Source organism: Toxorhynchites rutilus, chromosome 3, assembly GCF_029784135.1.
Source record: "Toxorhynchites rutilus septentrionalis strain SRP chromosome 3, ASM2978413v1, whole genome shotgun sequence".
NCBI lineage: Eukaryota > Metazoa > Arthropoda > Insecta > Diptera > Culicidae > Toxorhynchites > Toxorhynchites rutilus.
The window spans coordinates 159,084,883-159,103,828 of NC_073746.1; the positions used below are offsets into that span (position 1 = coordinate 159,084,883).

At 39.7% G+C, this 18,946-nt stretch overlaps 1 protein-coding gene across 8 annotated transcripts in view; it reads left to right on the forward strand.

Annotated features, from left to right (window-relative positions):
• Nucleotides 1-12,886: 12,886 nt before the first annotated feature.
• The window catches only part of LOC129780517 (RB1-inducible coiled-coil protein 1), a 63,105-nt gene continuing 57,045 nt past the window's right edge, over nt 12,887-18,946 (forward strand). For 6 of the 8 annotated variants that reach the window (XR_008743952.1, XM_055788849.1, XM_055788851.1 and 3 more), the window contains exon 1: nt 12,887-13,038. The gene's annotated coding sequence lies outside the window, so the exon portion shown is untranslated. Of the gene's footprint in view, nt 13,039-13,375; nt 13,601-13,996; nt 14,156-18,946 lie in introns of those variants that run through there. The other 2 variants (XM_055788846.1, XM_055788845.1) reach the window with 2 other exon arrangements.

An 18,946-nucleotide genomic window follows, 5' to 3' on the forward strand; every position in this document is an offset into this window, starting at 1 on the left:
TGGAGTTAGACAGAGAAAGTGCACATACAAATGTACACGCAAACGTCAACGGTCAAAGTCAAAGACATCTTCAACACGCAAACATAAACGCCCTTGCAAACGGATGTATACAAAGAGTTTATCAAAAGATTCTGATAGCAAAATCAAATGTGTTCCCCCTGTAGTAAGCGCCACTCGATGAACCGGGCTTGTTCAAGCCACAGATGGCAAGCGCCAGAGTAAACGTGTTAAACAATCACGGTGTAAAAACTGGGGGTCGGTTTAGGACAACCCCGACTTTTCCCAAATATGCCATGTACTATAGATAAAAGGTAGATTCAATTTATATATCTTATTTTGATGAACATACCAGAAGCAATTAAAATTGTCTTGTTTCGCAATATTTCACAATCTAAATGAACATTGAACTCATTTTGCATACAGGTCAAAAATATTTCTTTTCTGTTTTTGAAGCAATTAAAACGCAAAACGGCACTAAAACGCTAGAAAGAGACACTACTAAAAAAACGGTAGAAAGCACCGTTCTTGAGATACGAAGCGGGGTAGCTTCAGGACCACCGGTCGCGTTAGGACCACCTTCCTCTATAGGACAGACTTTTGGAAGAGGAAAGGGAGATCTCAGAGGAAAGTAAGAAGTATTCAGAGTAATAAAAACATGAAAATTTAGCTTGCTACAATACGGTGAGATTCTCATTTAATACAACTTATTGATTGTGTGACGTGACAACGCTTTGTGGAGACTATTTTTTCGCATAGAGCGCGTTGTCACACCACAAAATGCATGCCGATTTTTGCAAAGTTTTTGGAATTTTTTGAAAAACTGAATATACAGGAATCCACGTTCATCTTTTTCTTTCACAAATCATAGAACAAAGTTCATTTGTATGTTTTGGAACGGAACTGAAAATACAACATTAATGTTCGAAAGTCGGAAGCCGCAAGAAGACAGGTGTTGTCACGACACAAAAGTATTGGGCTGGCAACAAGCGAATTCAACTGTAAAATATTCTTCATCTGAAGATTCCATTAGGAAATTTTCTCAATTTAACTTTTAAATCGTTTACTATTTTGAAATCGTGTGATTTATATTAGACTGTCAAAAAAGTCCTGCGGTATTTCCGCGAGGTGTCGTTGTAAGCGCGTAGTTCTTGTTGTATTCATTGTATCGAGTCATACTATAGCTTGTTGGAAAGGTATTTTTTTGCGCGCTATAAAATAGTCCTTGACAGTGTTTTGTTTGGTTAAGTCGTTCGTGAGTTATAGTGTCGCAAATATGGAGCGAAATAAAGAGAAAATCCGACATATTTTACAGTACTACTATGACAAAGGCAAAAATGGGGGGTCTTCGCAGCCACTTGGTTACGCGTTCGCTTACTAAGCGATCGATCGTGAGTTCAAACTCAGGGCCCCCCAATTGACCATCTTTGTGTTGTTATAGAATAACTACATCCACGCAACCATCATCAGCTATGGAGATCGATCCACGGTGGAACAAAGATCAATTCATCCATACAACTGCTCTGCTCTGCAAGAAACATCGGGCTGCTGTTCTATAAATAACCCAACAATGATCAATATCAACTGTCTCCGCTGTCCGGTCTGCTGAACAATGGAAGAACAGATAGAATACCCTTACGCCTAAATGGCTACTACAGTGTAATTTACCATAATGTAATGGAACAGAAAACCTTACGCCTAAATGGCTACTACTAACTACTGTGTAATTTACAATTTATAGAAACATAAACATATGTACATGTACACGATAAAAACCCGGCTCTGTTACATATAAAATGCTAATGAGCCTGATAAATAAATAAATGGGATAAAAAAAAAGGTGAAAATGCATCTCAAGCTGCCAATAAAATTCGTGCAGTTTATGGACCCGATACAGTTTCCATTTCCACCGCACAACGATGATTTCAACGTTTTCGTTCTGGTGTAGAGGTCGTCGAAGATGCGCCACGCTCCGGAAGGCCTGTCGTCGAAAATTGCGACAAAATCGCTGAATTAGTCGAGAAAGACCGGCATAGTAGCAGCCGTAGCATCGTCCAAGAGCTGGGGATAAGTCATCAAACCGTTATTAACCATTTGAAGAAGCTTGGATTCACAAAGAAGCTCGATGTATGGGTGCCACACACGTTGACGTAAAATAACATCTTTGACCGTAACGACGCATGTGAATCGCTGCTGAATCGCAACAAAATCGACCCGTTTCTGAAGCGGATGGTGACTGGCGATGAATAGTGGGTCACTTACGACAACGTGAAGCGCAAACGGTCGCGGTCGAAGCCCGCTGAAGCGGCTCAGACGGTGGCCAAGCCCTCATTAACGGCCAGGAAGGTTCTGCTGTGTGTTTGGTGGGATTGTCAAGGAATAATCTATGATGAGCTGCTTCCCTATGGCCAAACGCTCAATTCGGACCTGTACTGCCAACAACTGGACCGCTTGAAGGTAGCACTCATGAAGAAGAGGCCATCTTTGATAAACAGAGGCCGCATTGCCTTCCATCAGGACAACGCCAGGCTACACACTTCTTTGGTGACGCGCCAGAAGCTCCGGGAGCTCGGATGGGAGGTTCTTTTGCGTCCGCCGTATAGTCCGGACCTTGCACCAAATGACTACCACCTGTTTTTGTCCATGGCGAACGAGCTAGGTAGTCAGAAGTTAGCCACAAAAGAGGCCTGTGAAAATTGGCTATCCGAGTTTTTTGCCAATAAGGAAGCGAGCTTCTATAATAGGGGTATTATGAAGTTGGCATCTCGTTGGGAACAAGTCATCGAACAAAACGGCGCATATTTGACTTAAAACAGATTGATTATGAACAAATGAAAATTCAAAAAAAATACCGCAGGACTTTTTTGACAGCATATTAGGAAAACGAAAAAAAACTGATTTTAGTGAGCCAAAACGTTGTCACATCACGCTGGGATGGGTCAGTTGTTTACTTCTCACGATTGCATGCGATTCGTAAGGCCACATTTTCGCACAAATCTTTATCTAGTATAACCACAACCTTAGGCCGCGGTTGCATTGGATATGAATTCGTACGTGAGTGCAGCCATATGGTCAAAAGCTGAAATAGGGCCTGGCAACTGGTTTGTTCTTTACTCTTCAGGGTTGCCGAACAACGCGAGAATAAACCTCAGAAATATTATAACATTAAGAAACCTGCGAATTTTTTAAAGATTTCTGAAGATTATTTTTCCACGCTCATAACAAATGTTTGTCGAATCATATATTTTCTGAATAGTATCATTTGGAATACAAAAATGTTGAATATTCTGCAATTGTTTATTGCTTTATTAATTAAATTGTATTTTTCTGTTTTTTTTTTGTCATTTTTTTTTATCCAAAATATATATTTTTATTAGGCTCATATGGCGTCAGCCTAACGGGGCCGGGAGTTCAATATTTTGACAATGTTTGCTTACAACTATGTTAGTAATATGTAACCGATTACTCGCGGTTGGCTCGAGGTTAGTATCACAAGTGTTCTCATAATTGGGATGTTGCAGTCTTCAGTGCTCTGTACGTGTGCCCGACACGGGATACTTCCTATTGGGATGCAGCTGACCATTAATCAGCAACGCCCCTTTAGTCTGCACCCCATATCTAGCGTGGTGCGTCTTTCTCGACTCGAGGAATCCAGGATAGAATGATCACTAGCCGGCGCAATCATCAGCTCGTGTAGAGTTGTCATGAGCGGTACAACCTTTGGCTCTTGTTGAATCATCAGTGGACTGCACAACCTTCGACCCGTGTATCTGTAAAGAGTGTGTGTATGTATTGCCGCGACTAAGTAAAAGTTTATAGATCGGATAGGAGGGATATGAAACAGGGACACAACGAAGGAAACATCATTAAAAGTTGACATCGGCGTTTCTGAGGAACAGGTATAGATGGAGCAGAAGATCAGGATCACGGCTACCTAAGATATCCTGGACGGGGATATCCGATTGTCTGCCTCTGGAGAGCTGAGAGCGGCCAGCATGGAACCGGATACACGACCAGACAACATGCTCGATGTCGTGGTAGCCATCGCCACAATCACATAGATTGCTTGCAGCGAGCCCAATGCGATAAAGATGCGCGTTTAGGTTGTAGTGATTGGACATAAGCCGAGATATCACGCGAATGAAATCACGACTTATAATCAATCCCTTGAACCATGCACTCGTCGAGACCTTAGGGATAATCGTGTGTAACCAACGACCGAACTCATCTTCACTCCACATGCGCTGCCAACTTTCGAGCGTGTGCTGTCGAGGAATGTGGAAAAATTAATTATAAGTAATTTGCCTATCAAAAAGTGTGCCTTCTGAAGCGCCCACCTTAGCTAGCGAGTCCGCTTTCTCGTTCCCCGGTATCGAGCAATGAGAGGGAACCCATGCTAAGGTAATCTTGAATAATTTTTCGACCAAAACACTCAATAGATGTCTTATGCTTGTTAGGAAATAAGATGAGCGTTTATCAACTTTCATTGAGCGGATTGCCTCTATTGAGCTGAGACTGTCTGAAAAAATTAAATAATGGTCGATGGGCAATGTTTCAATGATCCCTAGTGTGTAGTATATCGCACCCAGTTCAGCGACATACACGGAACAAGGATTTTTGAGTTTGAAAGAGGCACTGGAATTTTCATTGAAGATGCCGAAGCCAGTGGACCCGTTTATGTATGAACCGTCAGTAAAGAACATTTTATCAGATCTAACTTTCCCATATTTTGCCGAAAATATCGGCGGAATAGAATCGGAGCGTAGGTGATCTGGGATTTCATGGATTTGTTGTCGCATGGACAGATCAAAAATGACAGAAGAATTGCAAAAGTATGGGAAGCAAACTTGGTTGGAGATGCCTGGTGAAGGGTGCACGTCGTGGGTAAGGTACTCATGGTATAAAGACATAAAACTTGACTGAGGAGTCAGTTGGAGTAGATTTTCGATCACCAATGGATTCATGATCTTGCAACGGATGAGAAATCTGTAGGATAATTCTGTGAACCGAAGAGTAAGTGGGGTTACTCCTGTCAAGACATCGAGACTCATCGTATGTGTCGAATTCAAACACCCCATGGCTATACGCAAGCAACGATCCTCTCCAGCTTGAGAATATGAATCCTGGCAGCCGATCGGAAGCAAAAACTGCCATATTCTAACACTGATAATATCGTTGTTTTGTACACCTGAATGAGGTCTCCTGGATGGGCGCCCCACCATGTTCCGGTTATTGTTTGGAGAAAATTGATTCTTTGCTGGCATTTCTGTTTCAGATTGTGTCTTCCCCAGGTACATTTAGAATCAAAATATACACCCAGGTATTTGAAAAACTTAGAGTGCATGATCGTTTTGCCGGATAGGTGAAGCTGGAATTGGGCGGGTTCGTGCTTCCTAGAAAAAACGACCATTTCAGTTTTCTCCGTAGAGAATTCGATACCCAGCTTAAGGGCCCACGTGAACAGATTGTTCAGGGTATCTTGCAACGACTTTTGCAGAACGACGGGATTAGTACCCGTGATGGAAATGACTCCATCGTCTGCAAGTTGTCTCAGCGTGCAGTCTCTAGTTAGACAATCATCCATATCATTGACTCTAGTTAGACAATCATCCATATCATTGACGTAAAAACTGTACAAGAGGGGGCTTAGGCAGGAGCCGGTAGGCCCATAAAACTGTAACGAAAAGATTTCGAGCTGCCATGAGAGAAAATCATGTGCTTTTCTGACAGTAAATTGTACAGGAAATTATTGAGAATTGGTGAAAGTCCACGATTATGAAACTTCTCTGAGAGAATTTCCATGGAAACTGAATCAAATGCCCCTTTGATATCGAGAAAAACGGAAGCCATTTGTTGTTTGCGAGCAAATGCGATTTGGATTTCAGAAGATAGCAGCGCGAGACAATCATTCGTCCCTTTACCTCGGCGGAAGCCAAAGGTAAAGGGACGAATCGTGATGATAAAATTCTTTACTCTTGATGGAGATTATGTTCAAACGTAAAGTGAAAAAAAGAAAGTTATTTTTCTCTGACAGTCTAGGAGCTTTTTACCCCAATCTCATACTATTTGGGCTATGGTATACAACAGCCAAAGTAACAATAGAACTATCGAAAATATATATTTCTTACGATAAATACAGATTAATCGCTATATTATTTCTATCTTATGACTAATAGGTAAGTTCAATAACTTGAAGAAAATTGCTAATTCTCACTTTGGCTTTGTGTAAAATTTACGTAACGCGCGAAGGGGATCGGGGATGCGTTATTTATCACTTGTTGGGTATGTCTTGTCATTCATAATGGTGAGGGGGTTCAAAAACGGTATTTTAACGTTATGTGATTTATGTATCATGCCTCTCACAAAATAACATTGCACCAAACTGTACAAAATCATGCCTTCATATCTAGGCTCTACCTATGAAAAAAAAATCATTTCATGAAAAATTGAAATAGCTTTAAAACGTCAGATTACCATCAATTTAATTATAACCTCTCGTATCGAAAAATCACCAGAAAATTACCGCGTCACAGGATTACCCGTTGATTTTTTCCCGTTCCGCCTTATGACCCTGTGCAGATTAGTCGCACCAATGTTCCATCGATGAAACGGAATAATAGACAGCCTTCGTGTCCTCTCTCACGCTGATTGAATTAACACTTTGGTTGTGCATACTTGTCGCGTCGTTTCCCTCACTCTCGCCCCAGCAGGCCCTCACCAGTAGCTGCGACCATACCAGCGATAGATTCGATTATGCTGATCCTTTTACGGCACTGTGAACGTTTCACGGATAACAAAAGCAAATTTAATAGCACTTCGTCGAGTAGCATATTTTCACTCACCCCTTTTTCTTACGGATACACAACAGAGCACTTTCGGAGGGGTGAGAACATTCTGAGACACACACAGGACTTGTGGTGTACGGTTTTCGAGTACACATAATGATGGGTTCATTTGCAGCGTTATTGTCGCGTCTTTGTCACAATCTTTGAAGATTTGGACCCTCCTGTGGAGAGGCGAGAAATCCCCTCGCAAATTACGACGAATCTCTAAAGGATCGTTTGTAAACATTTAGATTAGAAGAAATGATACGTGACGAAATCACAGTATTGTTTTTATTTTTCTTTTGTTACTATGATTTTGTCATTTGTTATTTCTGTGTTATATACATTTGCTGTTTTTTCGCTACTCTTTTGTTTACACCCATCTCTAATATTCATACAATTTCCCACCAATAATTAGTACGGAAGTTCATCTTCGCCTTAATCTCACCCTCAAATAGCGTGTTTGATTACACCGAGCGTCAAAAGTACAAGAGCAAACACAAATATTTGCGCAACAAATTCAATCGATGTTCGACAAAAGCTGAACAAATAACATGAGTTTTCCACCAGAGCGAGGGAAGCGTTGGAAATCTGATACCTAGACGATAGCATCCTTTTCTTGTCCCTTGCTTGAAACAACCCGAGCACGCACGGTCGGCGGCAGATTCCGACCACATTAAATGATAGACTAAAACCGAAACGGGGATCTCCGTGGCATCATTTAATCCAAATTAATATCAATCTAGGGATTAGAACTGCACATTACGCCCACGTTTTCCCCCTCACAATCAGCTCATTGATGATACAACTTCAGAAGGCATTTGATATCTGTGGAAAATGAACGTTAATTTCTTATAATAACGTTTTTGTGAAACATAAAATAATTGAACGTAGAAAAAGTTCGGATAAGATCATGGTTGATAACTTCAAAGCATGGCCAAACAAGGTGTTGCTGTGTGTATGCTGGGATTGGAGCGAGTCGTCCGTTATGAGGTTTTACCACATGGGCTAACGGTCAATTCAGAGTTCTACTGTACTACTCTACTTTACTATAGATTACACGAATCGATCAGAAAAAAACGGCCGGAACTGATGAACAGAAAAAGTGTTGTATTCCATCAAGACAACGCGAAACTACACTCATCTTTGATAACGCATCGACGATCGAGAAATCTTGTTTGGGAAGTTTTGATGCATCTGCCGTATAGCGCGGACCTCACGTCGCCTGACTACCATTTGTTTCGATCTCTGAAGAATTCTCTCGATGGAAAAACATTGGCCGATATAAGAGTTTTTTTTTTTTATCCCATTTATTTATATTTAAGGCTCATTAGCATTTTAGCCGTAACAGAGCCGAATTTTAATCGTGTACATGTCACATGGTTATCATATCTATAAATTAGCACATTACACAGTTGCCATTCGCCAGTATTCCTTCTATACCATTACATATGGTACATTCACACAGTAGCCATTTAGGCGTAAGGGTATTCTTTCTGTTCTTCCATTATCCAGTTGGACCACCGGACAGCGGAGACAGTTGTTTGATCATTGTAGAGTTATTTATAGAACAGTAGCCCGATGTGTCTGGCAGAGCAGAGCAGTTGTATGGATGAATCGATCTTATTTCGACCGTGGATCGATCTCCATCGCTAATGATTGTTGCGTGGACGTAGCTATTCTGTAACAACACAAAGATGGTCAATGAGGGCCCTGAGTTATGAACTCACGATCGATCGCTTACTAAGCGAACGCGCAACCAATGTGGCTACGGAGACCCCCAGATATAAGAGTTGTCGAGAACCACTTGAAAAAGTTTTCCATCGAAAAGTCACAGAAGTTCTACATGGATGGACCTATGAAATTTACATAAAAATGATATGTTATAAACAATAATGACTAATATAACTTATGCATAAAAAAATGGACTAGCTTCGGATGGCGATGAAAACAAAAAAAAAAACTACAGAAGATAATGCAAATGAAACAATGGATCGTTTATCAAGCCTTCTACACCCAAAATTAATTTTCTAGCACATGTTTTGTCATCCCGATTTATTACATTAAATGAACCTAAAAACAACAAAAACTGTCATGACTCTCAGAAAACCATAACCCATCGATATATGGATATTTGTGTGTGTACGTGCGTGCTTCATAACCCGTACGTAAAAATAGTTCATCTCCGCTAAGCTGAAACCCCATTTGTATCTGTTCCCGTGTGCATTGGCCCTGTAAAGATGCAACAATCGCTATTTTTTATGCTTTGATTGCCGATTGTTTTGTGTTGCAAATCATGCAGTCGTAATGATAAATATTAGGTTGGGGAAAAAGAAATGTCGTATATTGTCAATATATGGCAAAACTTAAACATATCTTGTTTTGTACTTATCACATCGGGTCACATCGGGTAAATAGCCGTATATGTTTAAAGACGACAATCTGTGCTATAAATGTCGTTTTGACAGTGTTGTGATTGTCCTTTTCAGTCTCAAGTTATAGCGCGTCAAAGATGGAGTCCACCAAGCAAGAAATTCGCCATATTTTACTTTTTACTACCTGCGAGGTAAAACTGCAACGAAGGCGACCGAAAAAAATCGTGTAGTTTATGGACCCGATACTGTAACGATTCGCTCAGCACAGCGTTGGTTTGATCGATTTCGTTCTGGTGTAGTGGCTGTCGAAGATACACCCCGTACTGGTAGGCCAATCGTCGTGGAAACCGATAAAATCGTTGAAATCATCCAAGTAGACCGGCATGTGAGCACTCGCTCGATTGGCCAGGAACTGGGCATAGACCATAAAACCGTTTGGAACCATTTGCAGAAGATTGGATTCCAAAAAAAGCTAGATGTATGGGTGCCACACGAGTTGACACTAAAAAATCTTTTAGACGAATCAAAGCCTGCGATGCATTACTGAAACGGAACGAACTCGACCCATTTTTGAAGAAGATAGTGACTGGTGATGAAAAGTGAATCACGTACGACAACCTAAAGTGAAAAAAGTCGTGGTCGAAGCGCGGTTAGCCGGCCCAAACCATCGCCAAACCCGGATTGACGGCCTGGAAGGTTTTGCTGTGTGTTTGGTGGGATTGGAAGGGAATCATCCACTATGAGTTGCTCAACTATGGCCAGACCCTCAACTCGGTTCTCTACTGTAGGCAGCTTGACCGTTTGAAGCAAGCGATTGACCAGAAGCGGCCAGAAATGATCAATATTAAATAAAGCGTCAAATTTCGATCAGAAATACGACATTTCTTTTTCCCCAACCCAATATAAACAAGGAGGGAAATATTTACTCTATGGTATTAGTAATAAATCTCTACTGAGGCAAATAATCAGCATTTTTCCAAGCAGTTAACATTGTTTGTATTCTGTCATCAATGCATTGAACTGACGCTATGGTGAAGCAGATGTTAAGGTTGTGTACCAAAAAATTATTTGGGGAATACCAAGTTATTCAATAAGTTATATTAAGTTATTAATTTATTCTGGTTCACGTGCCAGTCGCAAAACTGCTTACAACTAGGATTGCATTTGCGCTTATCTTGATCATAATGAAGCAGTCTACTCTTTGCAAGGTTGTAGAGTTTATTTTGTTTATTTAGTCACCAATAAAGTAAATGTCGTTCTGGAATTTTGTCCGTGACTTGGTTTCGCTTGCCAGCAGCAAACCTTTCTCCACTCCAGCTGCGCTTATCTCGAGAAAAAGTATTGTTCTGCGAGCACAAGAATGAATTATCAAACAATTAATGAATTAAACCACAGCGTAGTTCTACGTCAACAATGCGGTCGTGTTTTGAACACAACCTCCTATATATTTTGTTTAATAAAACAAAAACGGTTTTGGATACCAATGAAATTCTTTATTCATGTGAAAGTACATTTGATGCCATTATGTATGGAACTCGATTTCTTTTGCATGGCCACCACGGCTTGCAGAAGTCTGGACACTGAACCTAATTTTCGACGGTTTTCAAGCATAAATCGACCGATACTGCTGCAATTTCACGTTCGATATTCGTACGAAGTTCATCAATCGTCGCTGGCTTGTTGGCAACTTGACGTAGCCCCACAGGAAATAGTCTAATGGCGTCAAATCGCACGACCGAGGTGACCAATTGACCGGGCCATTTCGTGAGATAACATGCTCACCAAACTTGGTTCAATTAATCGATTGTTAAATTCGCTGTGTGGCTTCGCCGTAATTTCTTCGGGATGCAACGGTGACTCATGGAGTACGTGTGGATTGCTGCCTGACCAATAACGCATATTTTGCTTATTGACGTAGCCATTCAACCAGTAATGATCTTCATCGCTGAAGATTATTTTTCGATGAAAATCCGGACCATTTACAAGCTGTTGCTCAGCCCAATTCACGAACATACGACGTTTCTAGTGGTCAAGCGGCTTCAGTTCTTGCGTCAATTTGATCTTGTAAGGATGCATGTCAAGATCTTTTCGCAAAATTCGCCACAACGACGTCACAGAGATGCCCAACGCTTGAGAACGACGTGTGAGAGAATGATTTGGGTCTTCCTCAATTGATGCGCTAGCGGCAGCAATATTCTCGACGCAACGGGCACTTTTTTGTCTCACTGGCACGGGAACATTTTGTACTGTGCCTGTGGATTCAATTTTTCTCTACTAGACGCTCGATTGTTGTTCTGGCAGGACGATTATGACGACCATAAATTGGACATAGCGCTCTTAAAGTTGAGGCCATTGACTCCGAATTTCGGTAGTAAATTTTAATAATCTCGACACGTTGTTGGATCGTATATCTTTCCATTATGAAAAGGCAAACCTTACTGAAGAGAAATGTCAATCGAGCGAGAAAAAATATGGCGTTGTTTACTGTCCATATCGGTCTACTATAGTAGCGTCCCTATTGAAATACCTGTTAGATAAATTTACCATCACTATAATATTTGACAGCATATGTAGTCTACGTTGGTTTGATGGAATGAATATATAAATAAATAAATGAAATAAATAAAATTCAATAATTATCCAGCTAGCTTTTTTTTTTGTTTTAATTAGTATTCAGTAACATTGAGTATTGCTCTACATAGATTGACGATTAATAAATAAATAAATAAATAATAAGGGCAATGCAAACAAGCATAAAAAATGCAACTGTTTAAACTATCATTACATTTTTACTACAATATGTATGCACTAGCGCTAAATACCTTCAACATCGTATTATAACTTTGCCAAACAATGATAATAAAGCTCAAATTATGGCTAAAAATTAGACATATGAATTCAATACAGACATTCATACAGCGTGCTTCCGTGGTCGAGTGGTTAGCGTCACACCTAACATGCCGGGGGTTCGGGTTCGATTCCCTTATAACTTATAGAAATGACACAAGTAATACTACGTTGAGACGGCGAAGTTCCTCTAGGAACGTTGGTGCCATTTAAGAAGAAGAAGAAGAAGATCTATACAGATTTTCTGGAGAATAACTAAGATAAAATGATTTTTTTAGGTCGAAAACACAGATTTTATTATGGCAACCCTGCCACTCAGTGTCGCATTAGAGGCAATTGTGATCTGTAATTGGACATATCAACAAACACAATACAATGTAAGAAAACAAGTTAAAACAGGAAAATTACTGGAAATCTAACAAATAACCATTAAAAAATTTGCAAAATACACAATCTAGGTTGAAAACACTAATAAAAATTTATCGTGTCGTAGAAACTTGCACAAAAGATGTTCACAAAAATGTCCGATTAGAGGACCAAATGTCCAACTTTTCGTGTCACATTACAGGTCTGTCCAATTAGAGGGAAATCATTATATTATTTCTTCTGATTTGATATTTCAGAAAATAAAGAGAGATACACCCTGATGGGAACATTATGAAAACAAGCTTTCGTACAAAACGAGCTTTATGTCGCAGGGGTGTCGCGCAAAGCAGATCTGCATGAGCTTTCCCATCGGACAGCGATTCGTCGACTGCGAGGAAATAAAGACTCGATGAAAATCAGCTGTCAGCTGTTTGCATCTCTCTCGTCCGATCTACTGTTTAGCTTTGCCTCTCTTTCTTCACTTACGTTTAGCTGACGGACTGCTTCATAATTTATTTTTCTCGCTATCCATTTTGAAAAGCAAAAGTTTTACGTGTTTTGTTACTCCCAAAAAATCAAAGATTTTCCTCGGAAAAGTGAGGAATAGTGATTTTAATTTAGTGCTGAAAGTAAGTTAACTGATGTGAGAGTATTTTCCGATAGTCAGTTTGTTCGATAACGCAAATTAATGGGACTTTTTCCACTGGAAAGGTCTTTTTTCCTCTTCGTTTGTGCATTCTTTTGTGGTGCTTCCTGCATCATTCGTCGTTATGTATGTGTCCGTTCTGTTTTGTTTTTCGTGCCGTTTCCCTTACACTCACTGGTTGCGTATAGGTAAATAGTAGCATTCAAGGCAGAAGGCAGGAGAAGCGCCATCTGCGTCTTTTATTTGTTGGAAACCGTGCGTTGGTCGAAATGAATGGACGATTTTTACATTACAGACGTATCAAAACAGATACTCAGTGCTGCTAGTAATTGTAATGAATAGCAATTAAAAGAGTGATAGTGAGTGGGTAATTGGTAGTACACGGTTTGCATTAGTTTGATCTCCGGGTTCAAACAGATGTTTCTCCGATAGAAACGAATATAAGATTTCGCTTGAATTACTCCTACTCCAGCTTTATTTTGTGAATATCAAACATTGGTATGACGATTGTGCGATGCAATTCAGTAACAACCTATCATTGTGCGGTAATTATCTTATAATACATCTCTACACTTTCACTTGGCATCACTAGTTCTGTTCGAAAGTAATTATTTCCTGTGAAGTGTGTTTTGTTTTCGTCTGTGCGCTGTGTGGAAAAACAAAAACATTTGATGCTCGAACCGTGCCATGAATGAGAAGAAAATTTGTTCGCCATTGTCTGCATTAAGCGTGTCGAATAATATATTCTGAATTTCATATTGGCTGGATTGGACTTAAGTTTGCCATGTACTGATGAATGAACAGATAACCTATTGCTAGAACGTCACCTTACGCCACAAACACTATTTCAGAACACTGAAATTAAGTTGAACCGCAAATAACTGGTCGCTGGCATAGTGTTTACAAATAAATAATTTCGTCTCTGATTTGTCATCGACTAGTTGTCGGCATCGTCATCGTCATCGGCTATTTGATGGTGAAATGTGTGAGCGAACAAAGACCTTTTTTGGTTGATGCTGAAAGCCTCGAGCGTCTGGAGAACGAATTGAACAGCTAGCTGAGGGGATCGCTTGGATGAAGCAATAATCAGCGTGTTTGTCGTAAGTACACCGAGAATTAGCAGATGGAATTAATGTCGACAAAATGAGCAGAAGAAATGCTCACTCGTTGATATTTTGTTCGGAACGTGCAGGTCGGCTCGTGATTCAGGCCAAGCAGAGAGAGCACTCGCTTTTGCGCTGTTCCCTGCGATCGCTCCGTTACGATTCGGTTTGTTTTGTTTGGTTTCGGATGGGAGAAATGACATGGATTTATTTAGTTTAGATCAGACAGAAGGCCATATAGTTTTAGTGTGATGCATTTGATTATATAAATCGGTTCATCTTTTTTTTGAATTTTTTAAATATGTTTATCATGTTTGTTTCTTGGTAGTATCTAGGGAATACTTAAGTCCTATCTAAGTTAAGTATGGAAAGAATTCAAGGATTAATATCCTTCATTGTTGTTATCTGTCGCTTTAATTTATGATCATCTCAGACTTCAAATTTTTTATAAGTTTTCTAATCCTACGATATTTAATGTTGAAACTTACGATTCAAAGATCCTCTGGATTTGCATTGCCCGCGATATCTTCAGACAAATCTTTTTTTTTTATCGGACACCAAACAACTAATATAAATTAATATTTCTGAAAATCTTAATTCTATCGGATTGCCGACTCGGTCTTACACCGATTGTTGCTACAGCTCAAAGAACTCAGGCGTCGTGGGCTTTCAATATCCACCATATGGTCTTCAAGATATCATCCAGGTACCTCTCCTTGTTTTCGCCTGCAGTTCTTGCGTATGAACGCCACCGGAACGCCATTTTTATTGTGGACCTGATTTTTCGTTATGTAATTTATTCTGCGCGCCAAATCGGGTGGCAGTTGCCCCAACCCTACCATTTTTTTTAATCCTTATGTTTGACATGACCTACATATGATGGTAGCCACTCAAAGTAAAAACAAAAAAATGTGAATATGTCATATAGGGTTGGGGAAAAAGAAATGTCGTATTTCTGATCGAAATTTGACACTTTATTTAACATACTTAAAATTATCCAATTTAAGTCAAATATGCACCGTTTTGTTCGCAAACTTGTTGCCATTTAGAAGGCAACTTCATTATCCCCCCCTCCTTATTTGCAAAAAACTCAGACAGCCTCTTTTGAGGCCAACTTAGTATCACCAAGAGCGTTTTGCATGGACCGGAAGAGATGATAATCACTTGGAGCCAGGTCCGTACTATACGGTGGGTGCAATAGGACATCTCATCCGAGGCGGGTCATCAAAGATGTGTGAGGCCGAGTGTTGTCCTGGTGGAAAACAACACAGTAGAGAATCGAGTTGAGGGTCTGGCCATAGTTGAGCAGCTCATAGTGGATGATTCCCTTCCAATGCCACCAAACACACAGCAAAACCTTCCTGGCCGTCAATCCGGGTTTGGCGATGGTTTGGTTTGGGTTTTTCGCTTCAGGTTGTCGTACGTGAGCCACTTTTCATCACCAGTCGCCATCTTTTTCAAAAATGGGTCGAGTTCGTTCCGTTTCAGCAGTGCATCGCAGGCGTTGATTCGGTCTAAAAGATTTTTTTGTGTCAACTCGTGTGCCACCCATGCATCCAGCTTTTTTTTGGGATCCAATCTTCTGCAAATGGTTCCAAACGGTTTTGTAGTCTATACTCAGTTCCTGGCCAATCGAGCGAGTGCTCAAATGCCGGTCTACTTGGATAATTTCAACTATTTTATCGGTTTCCACGACGATTGGCCTACCAGTACGGGGTGTATCTTCGACAGCCACTACACCAGAACGAAATCGATCAAACCAACGCTGTGCTTTGTGAATCGTTACAATATCGGGTCCATAAACTACACGATTTTTTTCGGCCGCCTTCGTTGCAGTTTTACCTCGCAGGTAGTAAAAACGTGAAATATGGCGAATTTCTTGCTTGGTGGACTCCATCTTTGACGCGCTATAATTTGAGACTGAAAAAGACAATCACAACACTGTCAAAACGACACTTGTAGCACAGATTGTCGTCTTTAAATAGCCGTATAGTATGACCCGATGCGATAAGTACAACACAAGATATGTTTAAATGTTGCCATATATTGACAATATACGACATTTCTTTTTCCCCAACCCAATACAGGTAATCTTCGATATAACGTACATTTCACTTTCAAAATTGTACGTTGTATCGAATTGTACGTTATATCGAAGCATAATAAAGTACTCACAAACGTAGTCTATAATACATTATTGTGTTGCTGTTTTAGTCAAGTTAATGAATAACTTCAATCAGAAGACGAAGCCAGCCTTTCTCATGATGTTTCCCTTCGTACTGTTGATTAAAGCTTGATTCATTTAGAATCTGGAATCACAAAACCAGCTGTATTTCGAGATTGATTGAAGGTACAAAACTTGTTTTAGCATCACAATACAGATAATTAATTGTTTTATCAGAAAAAAAAATTGAAAAAAAAATTTCCTTTACACTTTGAAAAGGTGTACGTTATATCGAGGTAAAATGTACGTTATATCGAGTGACGTTATATCGAGGGTACGTTATAACGAGGGTACGTTATATCGAAGTTTCCCTGTATTATGAACAATGTTGTGAATCAGATCCAATCTCTTCAAGTGATGTAGCATCACTGTAAATAAATAACAATGTAATATTTTGACCATTTTTTTTTAATCGAAAGAAAGATGTTTGATTAACCCAATGACGGCCAAGTTTAAAAAAATTGTTTGACAAAAACAATTGGTGTAATTTCGATTATTGGCGCTAAAGAAACCTCAATGTTCATTAATTTTTTTTTCTCATTTTCCGGTAAATTACTGTTAGAAAAATCGAACAAGCACACTGCGAACAAAAAGTCACTTTAATTAGTAAGCTATCATTTGTTCAGGCTGTCGACCTGTAAAAACTTTCAAAGTCAGGGAATTTCGTCAAAAATCTGAAAAAAATTAAATTCCGGAAATTAAAATGTTGATTATTGCATTAATTAGAAAGTTAATGATACCAAAAAATGTATTCGACTCGTTTGACTCTATAGGTTATTCAGTAGATGTTATCTGCATTTTCTCTAGTTGAATTTAGTCCTTTCGAAGGGCACAAAAAAGACGATTTTTACATTCGCGCTGTTTTTGTTGGTATTTGGCAGATACAGAACATCGCAAAATTAAGTATACACCCCGTGTTGGTTTGTCATTCTTGAGTTTTTCGGCGCTAAGAAGTAAATAATTAAAAGCGATTCATATTCATCGTAAAATTTATCCTTGGGATGTAGTTTTAGTGTTAAAAAACAAACATAAACAAAAAAAATCTTCAATCCAGACGTTCCAAAGCACAGCCAGCACAGCCTGCAAGCGCCGAGCCGAGATGTTTGGTCACTGTAAACGGAATGCTCTCCCAGATCTCATTAATCGTCGTTTCGAGTTTTGCTTCGTTCCTTGGATTTTTTTTATTTTAATTTTTAGACATTTCTTGATTCCTCACTATAGATGCACAATAGTGTTCAAATCCGGAGATTGCGGAGGTGTTTTGTGTTGATTAGGACATTATAGAGTAGACACTCTCCTACGATGAGATCAGTTTGCTTCGGGTCATTATCCTGTTGGAAGTAGTAATCACGAAAGAGACCAAATTTCTGCACGGGACACTGTAGGTTATCGCCGAATCGCTGTTCCTCTTCCAGAAGTCGCAATCGTACCATACATTATCTGGCTGCCGCCGCCGTGTTCTACTATGGGAAACAAATGCTGAATCGGGAGCACCGAACTCCTTAGCAGTGTTGCCACATTTTTATCTGTACCAGAAGGGTAAACAATCTTTCTCATCTGTACTTTTTCTTTAAAAAATCTGTACTATTGGCAGTAGATGAAAATCATAAAGTATGAAATAATACCCATTTACCAGAAAATATTCTATTTACTTACTAACTTCATATCTAGATTTACTTACTACAAATACATGCATGAGGGACAAATCTGTTCTCCACATCAAGCTTCACAAATATGTTTTGTTTCGACTCTACTCTCCGTAGCTTCGCTTTGACTAGAACTGCTTCGGCAGTCGCCGCCAACAAAAAGTGACTTGACTAGAAAATGAATTGACTAGCGTTGACTAACGAGGATGACTGGTGAACTAGTCTAGTCAGTGGTTATTTTTATTGACGCGACTAATGAATACAAATCTGCCTCTTCATTCAACTGACTTCAATCCACACTTCCATTTCTCCCTGACACTAATTTTATACCCGCGTACGAATCTTTTTTTTTTTACGTCCATATAAAGAGGAACGAAAACATGATTTTCTGATGCAAAAAAGAAGTTTCCCCATCAATGGACGGTTTATTGTCTACCCATCGTGAACTCAAACCAACGAACTTAGAGATTTATCAAGTAGACTATAGAGGTCCTCGCGTTAGTACAGGGTTTTCCAACTTCAAATTCCGAAAGTAAATTGAAATAAAACACACTTAGAATTCGAATTTCGATGAAACTTTTATTTCAAATCAAGTTTGGTTTATGCCATTATGTGTGAAATACAACATCATTCAAATGTCCACCTAGGGCTTCCTCGCACACCTTAATCCGGAACAGGCAATTTTCGATGACTTTTCGGCACATATGGGGCGGTATCTCGGTCATCACTTCACAAATGTTGTCTTTCAAATGTTCAAGAGTTTGCGGAGAGTTGGTATAGACACGGTCTTTCGCATAACCCTACAAAAAAAATAGTCTAGCGGGTTCAAATGCAAAATTCGCCACAATGATGTGTTTGACAAGCCCAATTGCTGAGCACGACGTGGAATCGAAACATTCGGGTCATTCTCCACACTGG